The 14,200-nt window shown below is 37.0% G+C and overlaps 1 long non-coding RNA gene across 1 annotated transcript; it reads left to right on the top strand.

The window, feature by feature from the left end:
• Positions 1-861: 861 nt before the first annotated feature.
• On the top strand, positions 862-9,342 carry LOC126963375 (uncharacterized). The gene is made up of 2 exons (XR_007729048.1): positions 862-973; positions 9,059-9,342. It is a non-coding gene; the product is annotated as an uncharacterized LOC126963375 (long non-coding RNA).
• The last annotated feature ends 4,858 nt before the right edge of the window (positions 9,343-14,200 follow it).

The raw sequence follows: 14,200 nt of genomic DNA, 5'->3' as shown, positions 1-14,200 counted from the left end.
AGAGTGGGTTTCCCCTGCAAATGGCTTATCTCATTCATCATTCTGCTTTTCTCCTAATTTTATCTTAATTTCACTTTTGGAGGAAATCTTGCCATTGCCCTCATTATTCATGGCTTTTGTGACTCAGTTATTAATGTCATTAGCGTTTTCCAAAATTTGTCGTTGTTTCTGTTTTTTTTTCTTTCTGAACGTATTTTTTAAATATTCTGCTTCCTCAGATCCCCCTTCCCCATTTCTTCCTCTTGCAGATAATTTAGTATTGCATTATAAGAATTTTACACTCTATGTCTTCCTTTTCAGAAACTTAAGGTACAGGGTTCATGCTTCATTTTTCTTCAGAGTTTGTGCAATCAACTCTCTATGTCCATTGTTCCCACTTCTGCCATGCTACCATGCTGCTAGGATACCATGATCGCTTTTTCTCACTTACTTTTAAAACAAATTCCTTTTTCTGAGACAGCATTAGGTTTCCTCATTACTTCTTGCACCTCCCTTGGGAAGGAAGTGAAGACATAATAAGAAACAGCCAGATATATTGGTTTCACCGTAATATGTTGCATTGGAGTTCCCCATTGCTGCTGGATCTTTCCCCCATGCCGATGTTAAGGATCTACATCTTGAATAGTATAGCAAGTATAGCATCGGTTTCCTTTATGTGGTCATATAGTATGTAACAATTGTTTTCTTTATTCAATGGCTTCTTGTATGCTTCAGTTTACCTGATCCTGAATTTCTGTATAGTATGTATTAATGGTTTTAGAGATCTGAGAAACCAGAGAAGTTTTCTGAGGACATGCTGTTACACTCATTGTGAGGATGGCAGTGGTGGCAGTGGCTCAACTGTCCTGTCATTTAGCAGCTCAGTCACAGGAATTAAGAATACCTCTAGCTGTTCTGCAGTGGTTTCTACAGAGTGATGAAGTAATGAGAGATACAGTGGTTGGGATGTGAGATTTTATGCTCAACTATAAAGGTGAGGAACATAAGGATGACATATGGATCTTTCTCTCTTTGTTTCTTAACATGGAAGAATGCACACCATCTGCCTCAGCTGGAAACTATTAGTCCAGGAAGTTTGACTGTCCTAGAAATTCCCTGTGGACCCACATGACTTGTCTGTGACTAGCTATTTTTTTCCTGTTTGTTTTAAAATTATTAATTTTAATTATCCTATATTTTTAAACTTATTTTCTTTTCTTTTGGGTGATACAGTATATCTTAATACTATGTCTTAATACTTCTTTTTCTTTGCTGTCCAATTACATTGACTTTTTATATTTTGTTACTTTTTGTCACTTCTTTCTCATTTAATTTTTTATATCTAAATTAATACTTTGAACTTTTCATTCATCTTTGTCCATTTTTCTCTAGCTGGTTTTTCTACATTCATTTTAAAATCTCACTTGTTTTGTTGTTTATTTTTTCTTCTCTAACTTAGCAAATATATATCAGTCACCTACTATATATTAGATATTTATTCCTCATATATTTTATCAGAAATAAGATCAGATCTATCTTAGACATTTAGCACCAATCTACCTTTTTCTCTTTCTCATCCCCTGGCCAAATTTGTTCCTATTCCGTAATGTATACTTTAAAAATATATTCCTATATAAATTTTTAAGTTTTATCCTAACAACTTATCAATAAGTATTTGTTATTCTACATCATAAATCTCAACTTTTATTTTTCCGTGATCTGTGCATTGATATATGAACATCTGAGATTACAAGTGTCTGTATTTTTTCAATCCCCTTCCAAGTTTATTATTTCTTATGTGTATTACTGGATCCCTTTAAATGTTCCCTAAATTTTTTCCCTGATCTCTTCTGGTGGCATTGTTGCTTCTCAGTCAAATTGGCATGAATGGTGGTATCCACGGGATGCTACGTTCTGGATATGTGCTTCAGAAACACATCATACATTGATATTGGTCATTCGTTGTGTGTCAGTCACCCTTGGTATATTTATTCTTTCTGGATAAATACTAAGTTTCTTAGAACTTAGTGGTAGCTCTTCTTTATTAAGCTGATTATTTATTCATTCAGCAAATGTTCCTTGAGTGACTTTTGTATGTATATTCTGTAAGAGGTATGTCACATTTATTCCTTATAGATATATCTTATATGCCAGTGACCCTGTTCTCTCCCTCTTCTGTGCACACCTACAGAGTTACTACAGGAAACCTTTGTTTCTCTTTCTCTCCTTATTCTATATCATATTATTTTACTGAGTGTTTTCTTGTAATGGTTTGGAGTCTTGACTGCGTAATCAAACACATGGTTTCCTGACTTCTTTTCTAAATTATGTTACTTTTATTCTACCAAGCAACTCATTGTCTTTGTTAAACCAAAATGTTAGGAGGCCTGTCTCATCAAGCAATGTGGACACATAGCTGGTACTTGCTGCAGAAGGAAGACAAATGTGACACATTCCTTTAAACTGTTTGGAAATAGGCCCCTTAGTTTCTATATATTTTTTTCTTGGTTAGTGTTGAATCTAAAATGAAATTAGCAAGCTTTGTAACTCCTCTTGATAGCTCTTCCAGAGATGACCCTCTAAGTGAACAATTCTCACTTGTTTGGTTCAGGCTTTGATCTTCTGGGGTTATAAGAGTTTGCTTTATATATAAGCCACTCCCTTCTCCCTCTATCCTCAACTGTTTCCCTCCACCAGGCAATGCACAGTTGGTTGGCAACTGCCAGCAAATGACACCAACTGCTACCAAACTTCTATCTTCACAGAATAGCCACTAGATTGCAAGAAAATTACTCACCTTTCCAATTCTCTAGCTTTTGCTGCAAGGACAATTGGCATTGGTTCATTACTAGGTTCATTACTCTTTAAATGTTAGACCTTAGTATGAAGGAAGGTTAGTTCTAGGATCTGAGTGTTTGAGATCAGGTGATCTCATCATCCTATAGAGAAGGTTTAAGGAAAATAAAGAAAATGCCATCAATTATCTTAAATATACCGGAGGAAATGTTCTATGTTTAAATGGATATATGATTTACTTTACAGAACCACTTTGCATTTGGTAAGAACTGAATAACAACTTGTTGGAAGTTTGTTTGAATGAACACTCAGCATATAATATGGTTGAGAGATTTTATTTGTGTCAGAAAGTCCAACTATACGAAATTCAAACTTATTTTTGGAAATTCAAATGCAATAGAATCACCAACATGTACTGGTAATTAACAAAAGTGGGCAGCTCAGTTCAGGCAATAATTATTATTGATAATAACTGAAATAAAAGGACTTTAAGTATAGTGCCAATTCTTCTTTCTTGCTTATTGCATTATTAATATTGCTATGGGCACCAATATTAAAGAATCATTTTATTTAAGTTTGTAGTTGCGAGCTCAACTACTGAAACTTCTCACTTTAAAGAAAAGTCTTCTCAGACCATCAATATTTCACCATGTCAAATTATCATAGACTGTCTCAAAATTAAAGCAATTGCACTTGGTCACTATTTTATTGATAATTATTTTACTTTAGGAAGATACTCTCTTTGGGGTGTTAAAATTATTTTACATAATTTTATAATTATGTAAAGAGAGTTTATATAAATTGATATGAGAGTTATATATAAGATATAAAATTGATATGAGAGTTGTGACCAGAGCTTATATGTCTTCACTAGTTGTATTGAATATTTTGTGAAAAATTTATGTGATTAAATAACTTTGGAAATAAATGCATCTTTATCTTGGAGACACACTTGTTTTAACCTAGTATATCAGTGTCAGAACAGAATTTTAAAGATACATTACTGAGAGTTTTCATGAATTATTCACTCTCTTGTTTCTTTTGTCACAGACACTTCATATTTTAAACACATTTTGAGGATACAAACTAATTAATCTTTTTGTTTCAACCAGTCCCTAGTATGAAATAACTTGGGAAAAATTTGTGTTCATAAATACTTGTTTTCGAAATTAACATCTATTTAGGTCTTTATGAATATATGTGCCTTCTTTGCCACAATACAATTTTCTATCAAGTAAACCTTTAATCCAGTAAGTATTGATTTACCACTCACTAGTAAGCCCTACTCTCTGAGCCTCAATATCAAGCATTTACACATTAAAAATGGTTTGAAAAATCTAATGTTAAAATTAAGAACAAATGTAGTTATAAATGAAGAATATTGTATCAGGAATTGGGATCTGGGTTACAGTCCTGGCTTTAACAACCTAATGACCTTGAGTAAGCTACTTAACTTTCTCCAACATCAGTTTCTTCATGCTTACCTCTAAAAATATGTATCCAATTTCAATTTTACTATGCAATATGGGGTGAAAGGAATGTCACTTACTTTATTTCACTAAGTAAAATTTACTTTGTTTCCACATCCCTTCCTAGAAAGTAGGCAGGCATTTAAACCATCACCATTGTTGGGGATCCTCATCTCCTCATCCTCCAAGGTTGTATGAAAGCCTGGAGTTCTTAGGTAATTCAGAGTATTCAGGGAGGAGCTTCTATCTTTGCCCAGAGTGGTCAGTGATGAAATGCTCATTGCCCAAGATGGTTAATCCCTTGAAGGCAGTAGCTCTGTTTCTCTGGGGGTGGAAGTGGAGCATATGAGATTTTCCCTGGCTGGAAGTCATGGAATTTCTGGTCTTGCTGCACAAAAGACATGGCACCATCATGCTCACTGAGGTTCTGTCATCGCCTCAGGGAGTATGGTGCCCAAATACTTTAACAGATAAAATTGCCCTAAGCAGGCTAGGCGCGGTGGCTCACGCCTGTAATCCCAGCACTTTGCGGGGCCAAGGCAGGTGGTTCACCTGAGGTCGGGAGCGTGAGACCAGCCTGGCAAACATGGCGAAACCTCGTCTCTACTAAAAATACAAAAAGCAGTCGGGAGTGCTGGTGCATGCCTGTAATTCCAGCCACTCTGGAGGCTGAGGCAGGAGAATTGCCTGAACCTAGGAAGCAGCTGTTGCAGTGAAGAGAGATTGTGCCACTGCACTCCAGCCTGGGAAACAGGGCAAGACTGCGTGAGAGAGAGAGAGAGAGAGAGAGAGAGAGAGAGAGAGAGAGAGAGAGAGAAAATAAACACCCTAAGCTGTCTATATCAAATAGATCATGTTGGGATATTATGATTGTTCCTAGACGCAGCTATCAGGAAGAATGTAAATGTTTTGTGAATAAAATCCTTTTAAAAAGTAAGTTTTTGTTTTTTGTTTTTTGTTTTTTTCTTTCCCATACTCATTCACCTGGTTAAGTATTATAGTTAGCGGTATCAAAACAAAAGTGTATCTGAAAGAAGGTAGCTGTCCTTGCCTAGGGAAGTCAGAAGTCTCAGATTATTTTGTAGACGTGTCTCGTTTTCTCAGGCTATATAAGTGGCTTTCAATTCTATCTTATACTCAATTTTAATATGTAGTTATGTCTTTATTCCTCAGTTCTCCCTCCTGCCAGACAAACTTACTTGGGGCCTATTTGAATCCACTTGAATGTATCCTCTGTTGCATTAGAAAAACTAGAAAGACCAGAACAAGTTAAGAGAGAGTTGTTGATATGGTTTGGCTGTGTCCTCACACAAATCTCATCTTGAATCATAGCTCCCATAATTCCCACGTACTGTGGGAGGGACCCAGTGGGAGATAATTGAACAATGGGGGCATTTTCCCCCATACTGTTTTCATGGTAGTGAATAAGTCTCACGAGATCTGATGATTTCATAAGGGGTTTCCCCTTTCACTTGGCTCTCATTCTCTCTTGTCTGCTGCCATGTAAGATGTGTCTTTCACCTTCTGCCATGATTGTGAGGTCTCCCCAGCCACGTGGAACTGTGAATCCATTAAAACTCTTTTTCTTTATAAATTACCCAGTCTCAGGTATGTATGCCTTTATCAGCAGTGTGAAAACAGCCTTATACAGTTGTACTCTCTTCTGTACTAATCAACCAAGGTTTGGAATCATATTTTATTTTCTAGACTGAATAGTGTGAAGATTAAACTGGTCCATATCCAGGATATAGCTATATGGATAGTAAAATATTTCTATTTGAAATGTGAGAAATAGTTAATTTGGAAAATATATTTAGGGAAAATTATAATCGTTCTCTTGTTCTATGTATTGTCTCGTGCATGCGTGTGTGCATGTGGGTGCACATGTGTGTCTCCAAAAGCATTATTTAGTTTCACTCTGAGATATTAATGGCAGACATTATAGAGTGAAAATTTCAACTTCATAGTAAGTGTCAAAGTCAAATAAAATACAGATGAATCTCTGAAATTGAAACATTTTGTTGGGGAAGAAAGAATTGCAATTCAGGGCATACATGCAGACTGGATGGTCTTTGACATGTCCAAAGATCAAAGAGAAGGTTAGAGGTTTTATTTAAAAAAAAAAAAAAAAAAAAAAAAAAAAACAGAGAGAGAGAAATGAGGCCCAGCACAGTGGCTCACACCTGCAATCCCAACACTTTGGGAGGCTGAGGCAGGCGGATGACCTGAGGTCAGGAGTTTGAGACCTGCCTGGACAACATGGCGAAACCCCATCTCTACTGAAAATACAAAAATTAGCTAGGCGTGGTGGTGTGTGCCTGTAATCCCAGCTACTTGGGAGGCTGAAGCAGGAGAATCTCTTGAAGCCTGGCGGCAGAGGTTGCAGTGAGCCAAGATTGTACCACTGCACTCGAGCCTGGGCTATGGAGTGAGACTGTCTCAATAAATAAATAAATAAATAATTAATAAATAAAAATATTTGTATTGCTCTTTGAGAAAGTCCATTGGCACTGGTGAGGTTTTGAAAAATGGCAAGTTTAGATTGGTAAGTGACAGACGTGAGTAAAATTATTCTTAGAATTGCAGGATGTTGTTTCAGAAGCTATTAGATAATACTGGTTTCAGGTTATAGCAGGCAGTTTCAGCAACCAGGCTCAGAGAGAATTACATTCTTCGATCACTGTTATTGTGCCCTGAGTGCTTTTCCCCCCAGCCTTTTGATTCTGTTTCAATTTGGTATAACAAAAATGACTCAATTTGTATGATCAACTTTTTCAATAAGGAAATACATTCTGTCAATTATATTTTCTGAAAAGGAAGCAGACAGGCTTCCTAAAGTAGTCCATTTTCTGTCCTTGAAGATCTTAAACTGGATTCTCTGTACTCATGGGCCAGATACAGTACAGAAGTGATTCTAGTATTGAATCCGTAGCTGTACTCCATGGCCTCCAAAGCCACCTGTCACCTCCTGCCTCTACACACACACACACAGACACACACATACACACACACACACACACACACAGACACCATCTATTAGATGCCCCCCTAACCCTTAATTCTAAGATATCTAAAAATGCTGGGCCCATAGATAATTCTCAATCATTGAATTATAAATGATTTGGAGGGTTTTTTTTAAGACTATGAGTGTAAAATATAAGCATTTAAGTCATTTTGATGGAAATATGATGATGATCTGGAAACATAATTATTATATTACTCCCTTCTTTATCTCAACTCTGTTGGATTGATTTTAAGAATACTTCCTCGATCTTTCCTTCATAAACCTGAAGTTAATTCCACACAGACTTCACACAGAATTAATGTTTAAGTTTTGTTCTGTGCTGAAATCCTAATAAATATTGCCTACCAGTTTCAGAATTTCAGTTTGCAAAAAGATACAAGTGACTGGATATCCCGATATATGCCAATTGTACCCAGCAGTTTTTCTGTCTTGTCTTTTTGGAAATCCTGGAGCCCAGATTTCTTTCTTTGCCTTAAGTCTTAGTCTAGGTGTTTTCTGTGTGTGTGTTTTTTCCTATTCTGTTGCTCTTATGTTCTAAAAATGGTCTCTCAACCTTTTCCCAGTTACTTTCCTTGGTCTACAAAGCCAAAGGGGAGGCAAGAAAATGTATATATTATTGGGTGGCTTTCAGATAACCATAATGCACATCTTGGTGCCCTCCCCTACTCCCCATCCAGTGACCTGGAACATAAGCCAAGTAGATTTTAGCTGAGGTGAAAAACTGTGCATCAGGTTAGGTAGACTGTTGGCTTTCTCTGCCTTTTAAATTAAATTCAATTGTTCTGTTATATTTTAAAATAAAATAGTCCTTACTGACAAAGTAAAGCTGTGTTAAACCTCAGACCAATTAAAACCACATGAAAATAAACTCACTCCTGGTATTGGTAAAAGGGATCAGGCTCTTTTTGAAAAAATAATGTGGTGCTTCTTGAATATTCAATTTAATGCTTATGCATAAAGGCCCAGTAATGTTCCCAGAAATATTCATAATACCTTTCTGATTTGGCTATATCTTGAGTTAGTTACCCAGGGACGCAAAGATTGTGGTTTGGGAGACCATCTCCTCTCTTCACAGAAAGCTAGTGAGGGGTAGGCAGAGGAGGGGAGGTGACGAGTGAATCCCTCCAATGATTTACTGGAAATTCGTTCTCAAATTTTCAGGCCTGGAAATTGTGTTTGTTATATTCATCACTTAGTTGAACTGCATTTTTATTTTCTATCAGTTTGCATTTACTTCCTCCTTACCTAGTGTCTGAATTATATTCCTTGCTTTTAATGTTTATTTATTAAGTACCATTTAGAAGGCACAGTTGTATGACAGGAACTTACAATTTTATTTCATATTTCAGAGTTAAAAAATGGCAAATATGCTGCCACATACATACATTTTATTTGAACTTAACATTTTTGCTGTTTTAATTTGTGATTTGGACCACTTTTCTTGAAAGCAAATGGACTTTAATAATAAGAGTTTATATAATGATATACATGAGTACATATTGTTGTTTTACTCTTATACTGTCCTTGGCTTAAAGATAAAAATATGTAATTATAAAGTATACATTATGTAGTTTATATGCAGTTTTTTTAACTATAGAAAGAACTACATGTTATGCAAACTTCTAAAATGATCCCTACCTCTTGGTATTCATGACCTTGAGTAATCTTCTCCTATCTGTTGTGGGCTGAACCTAGTGACTCGCTCCTAATTAACAGAATACGGCAAAAGTGAGAAGGTGTCCTTTCCATATTAAGCTTTAAAACATCATGACTTCTGCCTTGCTAGCAGATGCTATCTCTTACTAGATTTGATGAAGCAAGCTGCCATGATGAAGAGCCTCATTTCAAGAAACTGAAGGTGGCCTCTATTCAAGAGCCCACAAGGAAGTGAATCTTATCAACAACCACTAAATGAGCTTAGGAGCAGATCCTGCCCCAGTTTAACCTTGAGATAACTGTGAACCTGCACTAAAAACCTAATTGCAGCCTTGTGAAAGGTGCTGAGCTAAAGGATCCAACTAAGTTATACCTAACTCAAAGAAACTGTGAGATAATAAATGCACGCTCTCTTAAGATGCTAAATTTTGGGATAATTTGTTACACAGCAATAGTTAACTGACACAGACTATATCCTTACCCATTGCTTTAGTCAGTCATAGCTTCTTTCGGGTCTCCTGGGAGATTTTTACTCTCTTTTTTTCTTTCCAACTTTTATTTTAGGTTCAGGGGATATATGTGCAGGTTTGTTACAGGGTAAATTGCACGTTGCAGGGGTTTGGTATACACATTATTTCATCACTCAGGTACTGAAGTTATTACTGGATAGGTAGTTTTTTGGTTCTCACCCTCCTACTACCCTCCATCTTCAAGTAGGCCCCAGTGTCTATTGTTCCCTTCTTTGCATCCACATATACTCAATGTTTAGCTCCCTTTCACATAGGTGAGAATATGTTGTATTTGCTTTTCTGTTCCTTCCTATATTAATTCACTTAGGATAATGGCTTCCAGCTCTATCCACGTTGCTGCAAAGGACATAATTTCGTTCTTTCTTATGGCTGCATAGTGTTCCATGGTGTATGTGTACCACATTTTCTTTATCCAGTCCACCACCAATGGGCATCTAGGTTGATTCCATGTCTTTACCATTGTGAATAGTGCTGCAATGAACATATGAGTTCACGTGTCTTTATGGTAGAACGATTTATATCCCTTTGGCTATATAGCCAATAATGGGATTGCTGGGTTGAATATTAGTTCTACATTCTTTGAGAAATATCCAAACTGCTTTCCACAGTGGCTGAAGTAATTTACATTCCCACTAGCAATGTGTAAGCAGTATCTTTTCTCTGCAACCTCATCAGCATCTGTTATTCTTTGACTTTTTAATACTAGCCTTTCTGACTGGTGCGAGATGGTATCTCATTCTGATTTTGATTTGCATTTCTCTAATGATTAGTGATGTTGAACATTTTTTCATATGCTTGTTGGCCACATGAATGTCTTCTTTGGAGAAATGTCTGTTCATGTCCTTTGCTCATTTTTAATGAGGTTGTTTGTTTTTTGCTTGTTAATTTGTTTAAATTCTTTATAGTTTCTGTATATTAGACCTTTGTGAAATGCAGTTTACAATATTTTCTCCCATTCTGTAGGCTGTCTGTTTACTCTGTTGATAGTTATTTTTGCTGTGCAGAATCTATTTAATTTAATTAGGTCCTATCTGTCAATTTCTGTTTTTGTTGCTACTGCTTTTGGAGTTTTCATCATGAAATCCTTGCCAGGATCTATGTCCACAATGGTATTTCCTAGGTTTACCTCTAAGGCTTTTATAGTTTTAGGTTTTATATTTAAGTCTTTAAATCCACCTCGAGTTGATTTTTGTAGATGTTATAAGCAAGGAGTCCAGTTTCAGTCTTCTGCATATGGCTAGCCAGTTATTCAAGCACCATTTTTTGAACAGGGAGTCCTTTCTCCATTGCTTGATTTTATCGACTTTGTTGAAGATCTGGTGGCTGTAGTTGTACAGCTTTATTTGTGGGTTCTCTAACCTGTTCCATTGGTCTATCTGTCTGTTTTTGTACCAGTACAATGTTGTTTTGGTTACTGTGGCCTTGTAGTATAGTTTGAAGTTGGATAATGTGATACCTCTGGTTTTGTTCTTCCTGTTTAGTATTAATTTGGCTATTTGAGCTCCTTTTCTGGTTCTATATGAATTTTAGAATAGTTTTTCTTATTCTTCAAAAATTGTCATTGGTGTTTTGATAGGAATAGCATTGAATCTGAAAATTGCTTTCAGTAGTATGGCCATGGTAACAATATTGATTCTTCCTATCTATGAGCATGGAATGTTTTGTTTGTTTCATCTCTGATTTCTTTCATCAGTGTTTTGTAATTCTCATTGTGGAGATCTTTCACCTCCCTGATTAAATGTATTACTAGATATTTTATTCTTTTTGTGGTTATTGTGAATGGGATTGTATTCTTGAATTGGCTCTCACATTGATGCATAGACATGCTACTGATTTTTGTACTTTGATTTTGTATCCTGAAACATTTCTGATGTTACTTATCAGATCTAGGAGACTTGAGGAGTGACTGGGGTTTTCTAGGTATATACTATCTGTGGAGAGAGATAGTTTGACTTCCCCTCTTTCATACTTGGATGCCTTTTGTTTCTTTCCCTTGCCTGATTGCTCTGACTAGGATTTCTAGTACTATGTTGAATAAAAGCAGTGAGAGTGGGCATCCTTGTCTTGTTCTTGTTCTCAGGGGGAATGCTTCCAGCTTTTACCTGTTCAGTATGATGTTGGCTGTGGGTTTGTCACAGAAGCCTCTTTTTATTTTGAGGTACGTACCTTTGACACCTAGTTTGTTGAGGGTTTTTAGCATGGACTGGATGTTAAATTTTATCAAAAGCCTTTTCTGTGTCTATTAAGATGATCATGTGGTTTTTGTTTTTAGTTCTGTTTATGTGATTATCACATTTATTGATTTGCATATGTTGAACCAACCTTGCATCCCAGGAATAAAGTGTATTTGATTGTGGTGGATTGGCTTTTTGATGTACTGTTAGATTTGGTTTGTTAGCATTTTCTTGAGGATTTTTTGCATCTATGTGCAGCAAGGATATTGGCCTGAAGTTTGTGTGTGTGTGTCTGCCAGATTTTGCTGTCATAATGATGCTGGCTTCACAGAATGAGGGAAGAATCCCTCCTCCTCAATTTTTTGGAGTAGTTTCAGTAGGATTGGTACTAGCTCTTATGTATACATCTGGTAGAATTTGGCTGTGAATCTGTCTGGTTCAGGGATTTTTTCTGGTTGGTAGACTTTTTATTACTGATTCAATTTTGGAACTCACTATAGGTCTGTTCAGGGTTTCTATTTTTTCCTGTTTCAATCTTGGAGGTTGTATATTTCCAGGAATTTATCAGTTTCTTCCAGGTTTTCTAGTTTGTGTGCATAAAAGTGTTCATAAAGTTTCTGAGGGTTTTTGTACTTCTGTATGGTTAGTAATTTTATTCTCTATTCTAAATCTTTCAATCCTGAATATGTAGCCAGTTTTAAGTGCATAACATTTTATCCCCACAAGTTTAAATATCTATTTATATTCTTTTTTTCTATCTTGAGACAGGATCTCACTCTGTTGCCCAGGATGGAGTGCAGTGGCACAATCATAGCTCACTGCAGCCTTGACCTTTCTAGGTCCCAGCGACCCTCCCCCCTCAGCCTCCTGGGTTGCTGGGACTACTGGCACACACCGCCACACTTGGCTAGTTTTTATATTTTTTTTTTTTGCAGAGATGGGGTTTCACCATGTCACCCAGGCTGGCCTTGAACTCCTGGGCTCAAGCAATCTGCCCACCTCAACCTCCCAAAGTGCTGGGATTGCAGGCACAAGCCACTGCGCTGCCCTATTTACATTCTTAATGTTTGTTTTCTTTTTAGCTTTCCTCATTACATGAAATGTTGGACATACTCTGAGTTAATTGCTAAAAGAAATGTTATTATTGGACATGAAGTACAGTAACAGCTCATTTATCTGGTAAATTCAACTACTTAGTAGGAAGCAGAAAAGGCCTCTGTGAAGCTATAACAGCCCTCAATTATAACTTATCTATAGCTTCCTTTTTCTTGCTTAGGTCTTAATTTCCATCTTTCATTCCTTTTCCTCTGTGCTTACCTTGTGTCCTTCCTTCTTTTCTTCTCTCTTTTATCGAACACTTATTGAGTGCTTATAAAGATGTGAGCATTGTGCTAAGGGTTGAGGGGACAATGATGAACTAATCTGAATATAATCTCTGCTTGTATGGAACTTGTAGTCTAGTGGGAGGGTTGAATGTTAATTGAATTATTATGTTAGGAAATGTTTAAAATACACGTGAGATAAGTGTTCTGAAAAAACTAAGTAGGGCCAGGCACGGTGACTTATGCCTGTAATCCCAGCACTTTGGGAGGCTGAGGTGGGTGGATCAAGAGGTCAAGAGATCAAGACCATCCTGGCCAACATGGTGAAACCCCATCTCTACTAAAAATACAAAAAATTAGCCAGGCCTGGTGGAGGGCACCTGTAGTCCCAGCTACTCAGGAGGCTGAGGCAGGAGAATCACTTGAACCCGGGAAGCGGAGGTTGCAGTGAGCTGAGACTGTGCCACTGCACTCCAGCCTGGCAAAAGAGTGAGACTCCATCTCAAAAAAAAAAAAAAAAAAAAAAAAAAGGACATGTAGCACAAAAGTTAAGGAGGCAGAGCTTTTAATTGCCTTGATTTAAATCACACTCCCAATTCTTTGTTTTGTGACCTTATACTACCTACCAGCACTTTTGTGCCTCAGTTTCTTCATTTGTGCTATGCTTCGAATGGTTTCCCTCCAAAATTCAGGTGTTGCCAATGTCATGGTATTAAGAGGTCGGTCTTTAATAGGTGAATAGGCCATGAGAGCTTCCTCCTGGTTAATGAGATTAAGACCCTTAGAAAAGATGCTTCCTGCAGCATTTAGTTTGCTTGCCCTTCTGCTTTCTGCCATGTGAGGATGTAGTAAGAAGGCCCTCACCAGACCAAATGCTGACACCTTGATCTTGGACTTCCCACCTTCCAAACTGTGAAAAATAAATTTCTGGTTTTAATGAATTACCCATTCTCAAGTTTTATGTTAAAGCAGTACAAATGGCCTAAAATGGGAATGATATGGTCTGTAAAATAAGGTTTCTGTGAGGATTAAATAGATTGTGTGAGGATTAAATAGATTAATTCAAGTAAATGCTTAGAAGAGAGCTTGTTGTATAGTAGCTCAGCAAGGATACTTAACAAGGGGATTTGACTTTGATGTGGGTCAGGAAAGTCCTTCCTAAGGAAGTAAGGAGGGAGCTGAGGCCTTTGGCGCATGCCTCTCCTCCAGGGTCATAGCAGATCAAAGGAAACCGGCTGACAATCCTTAT

Source organism: Macaca thibetana, chromosome 9 (genome assembly GCF_024542745.1).
Source record: "Macaca thibetana thibetana isolate TM-01 chromosome 9, ASM2454274v1, whole genome shotgun sequence".
NCBI lineage: Eukaryota > Metazoa > Chordata > Mammalia > Primates > Cercopithecidae > Macaca > Macaca thibetana.
This window is presented reverse-complemented; position numbering and strand designations above follow the sequence as displayed.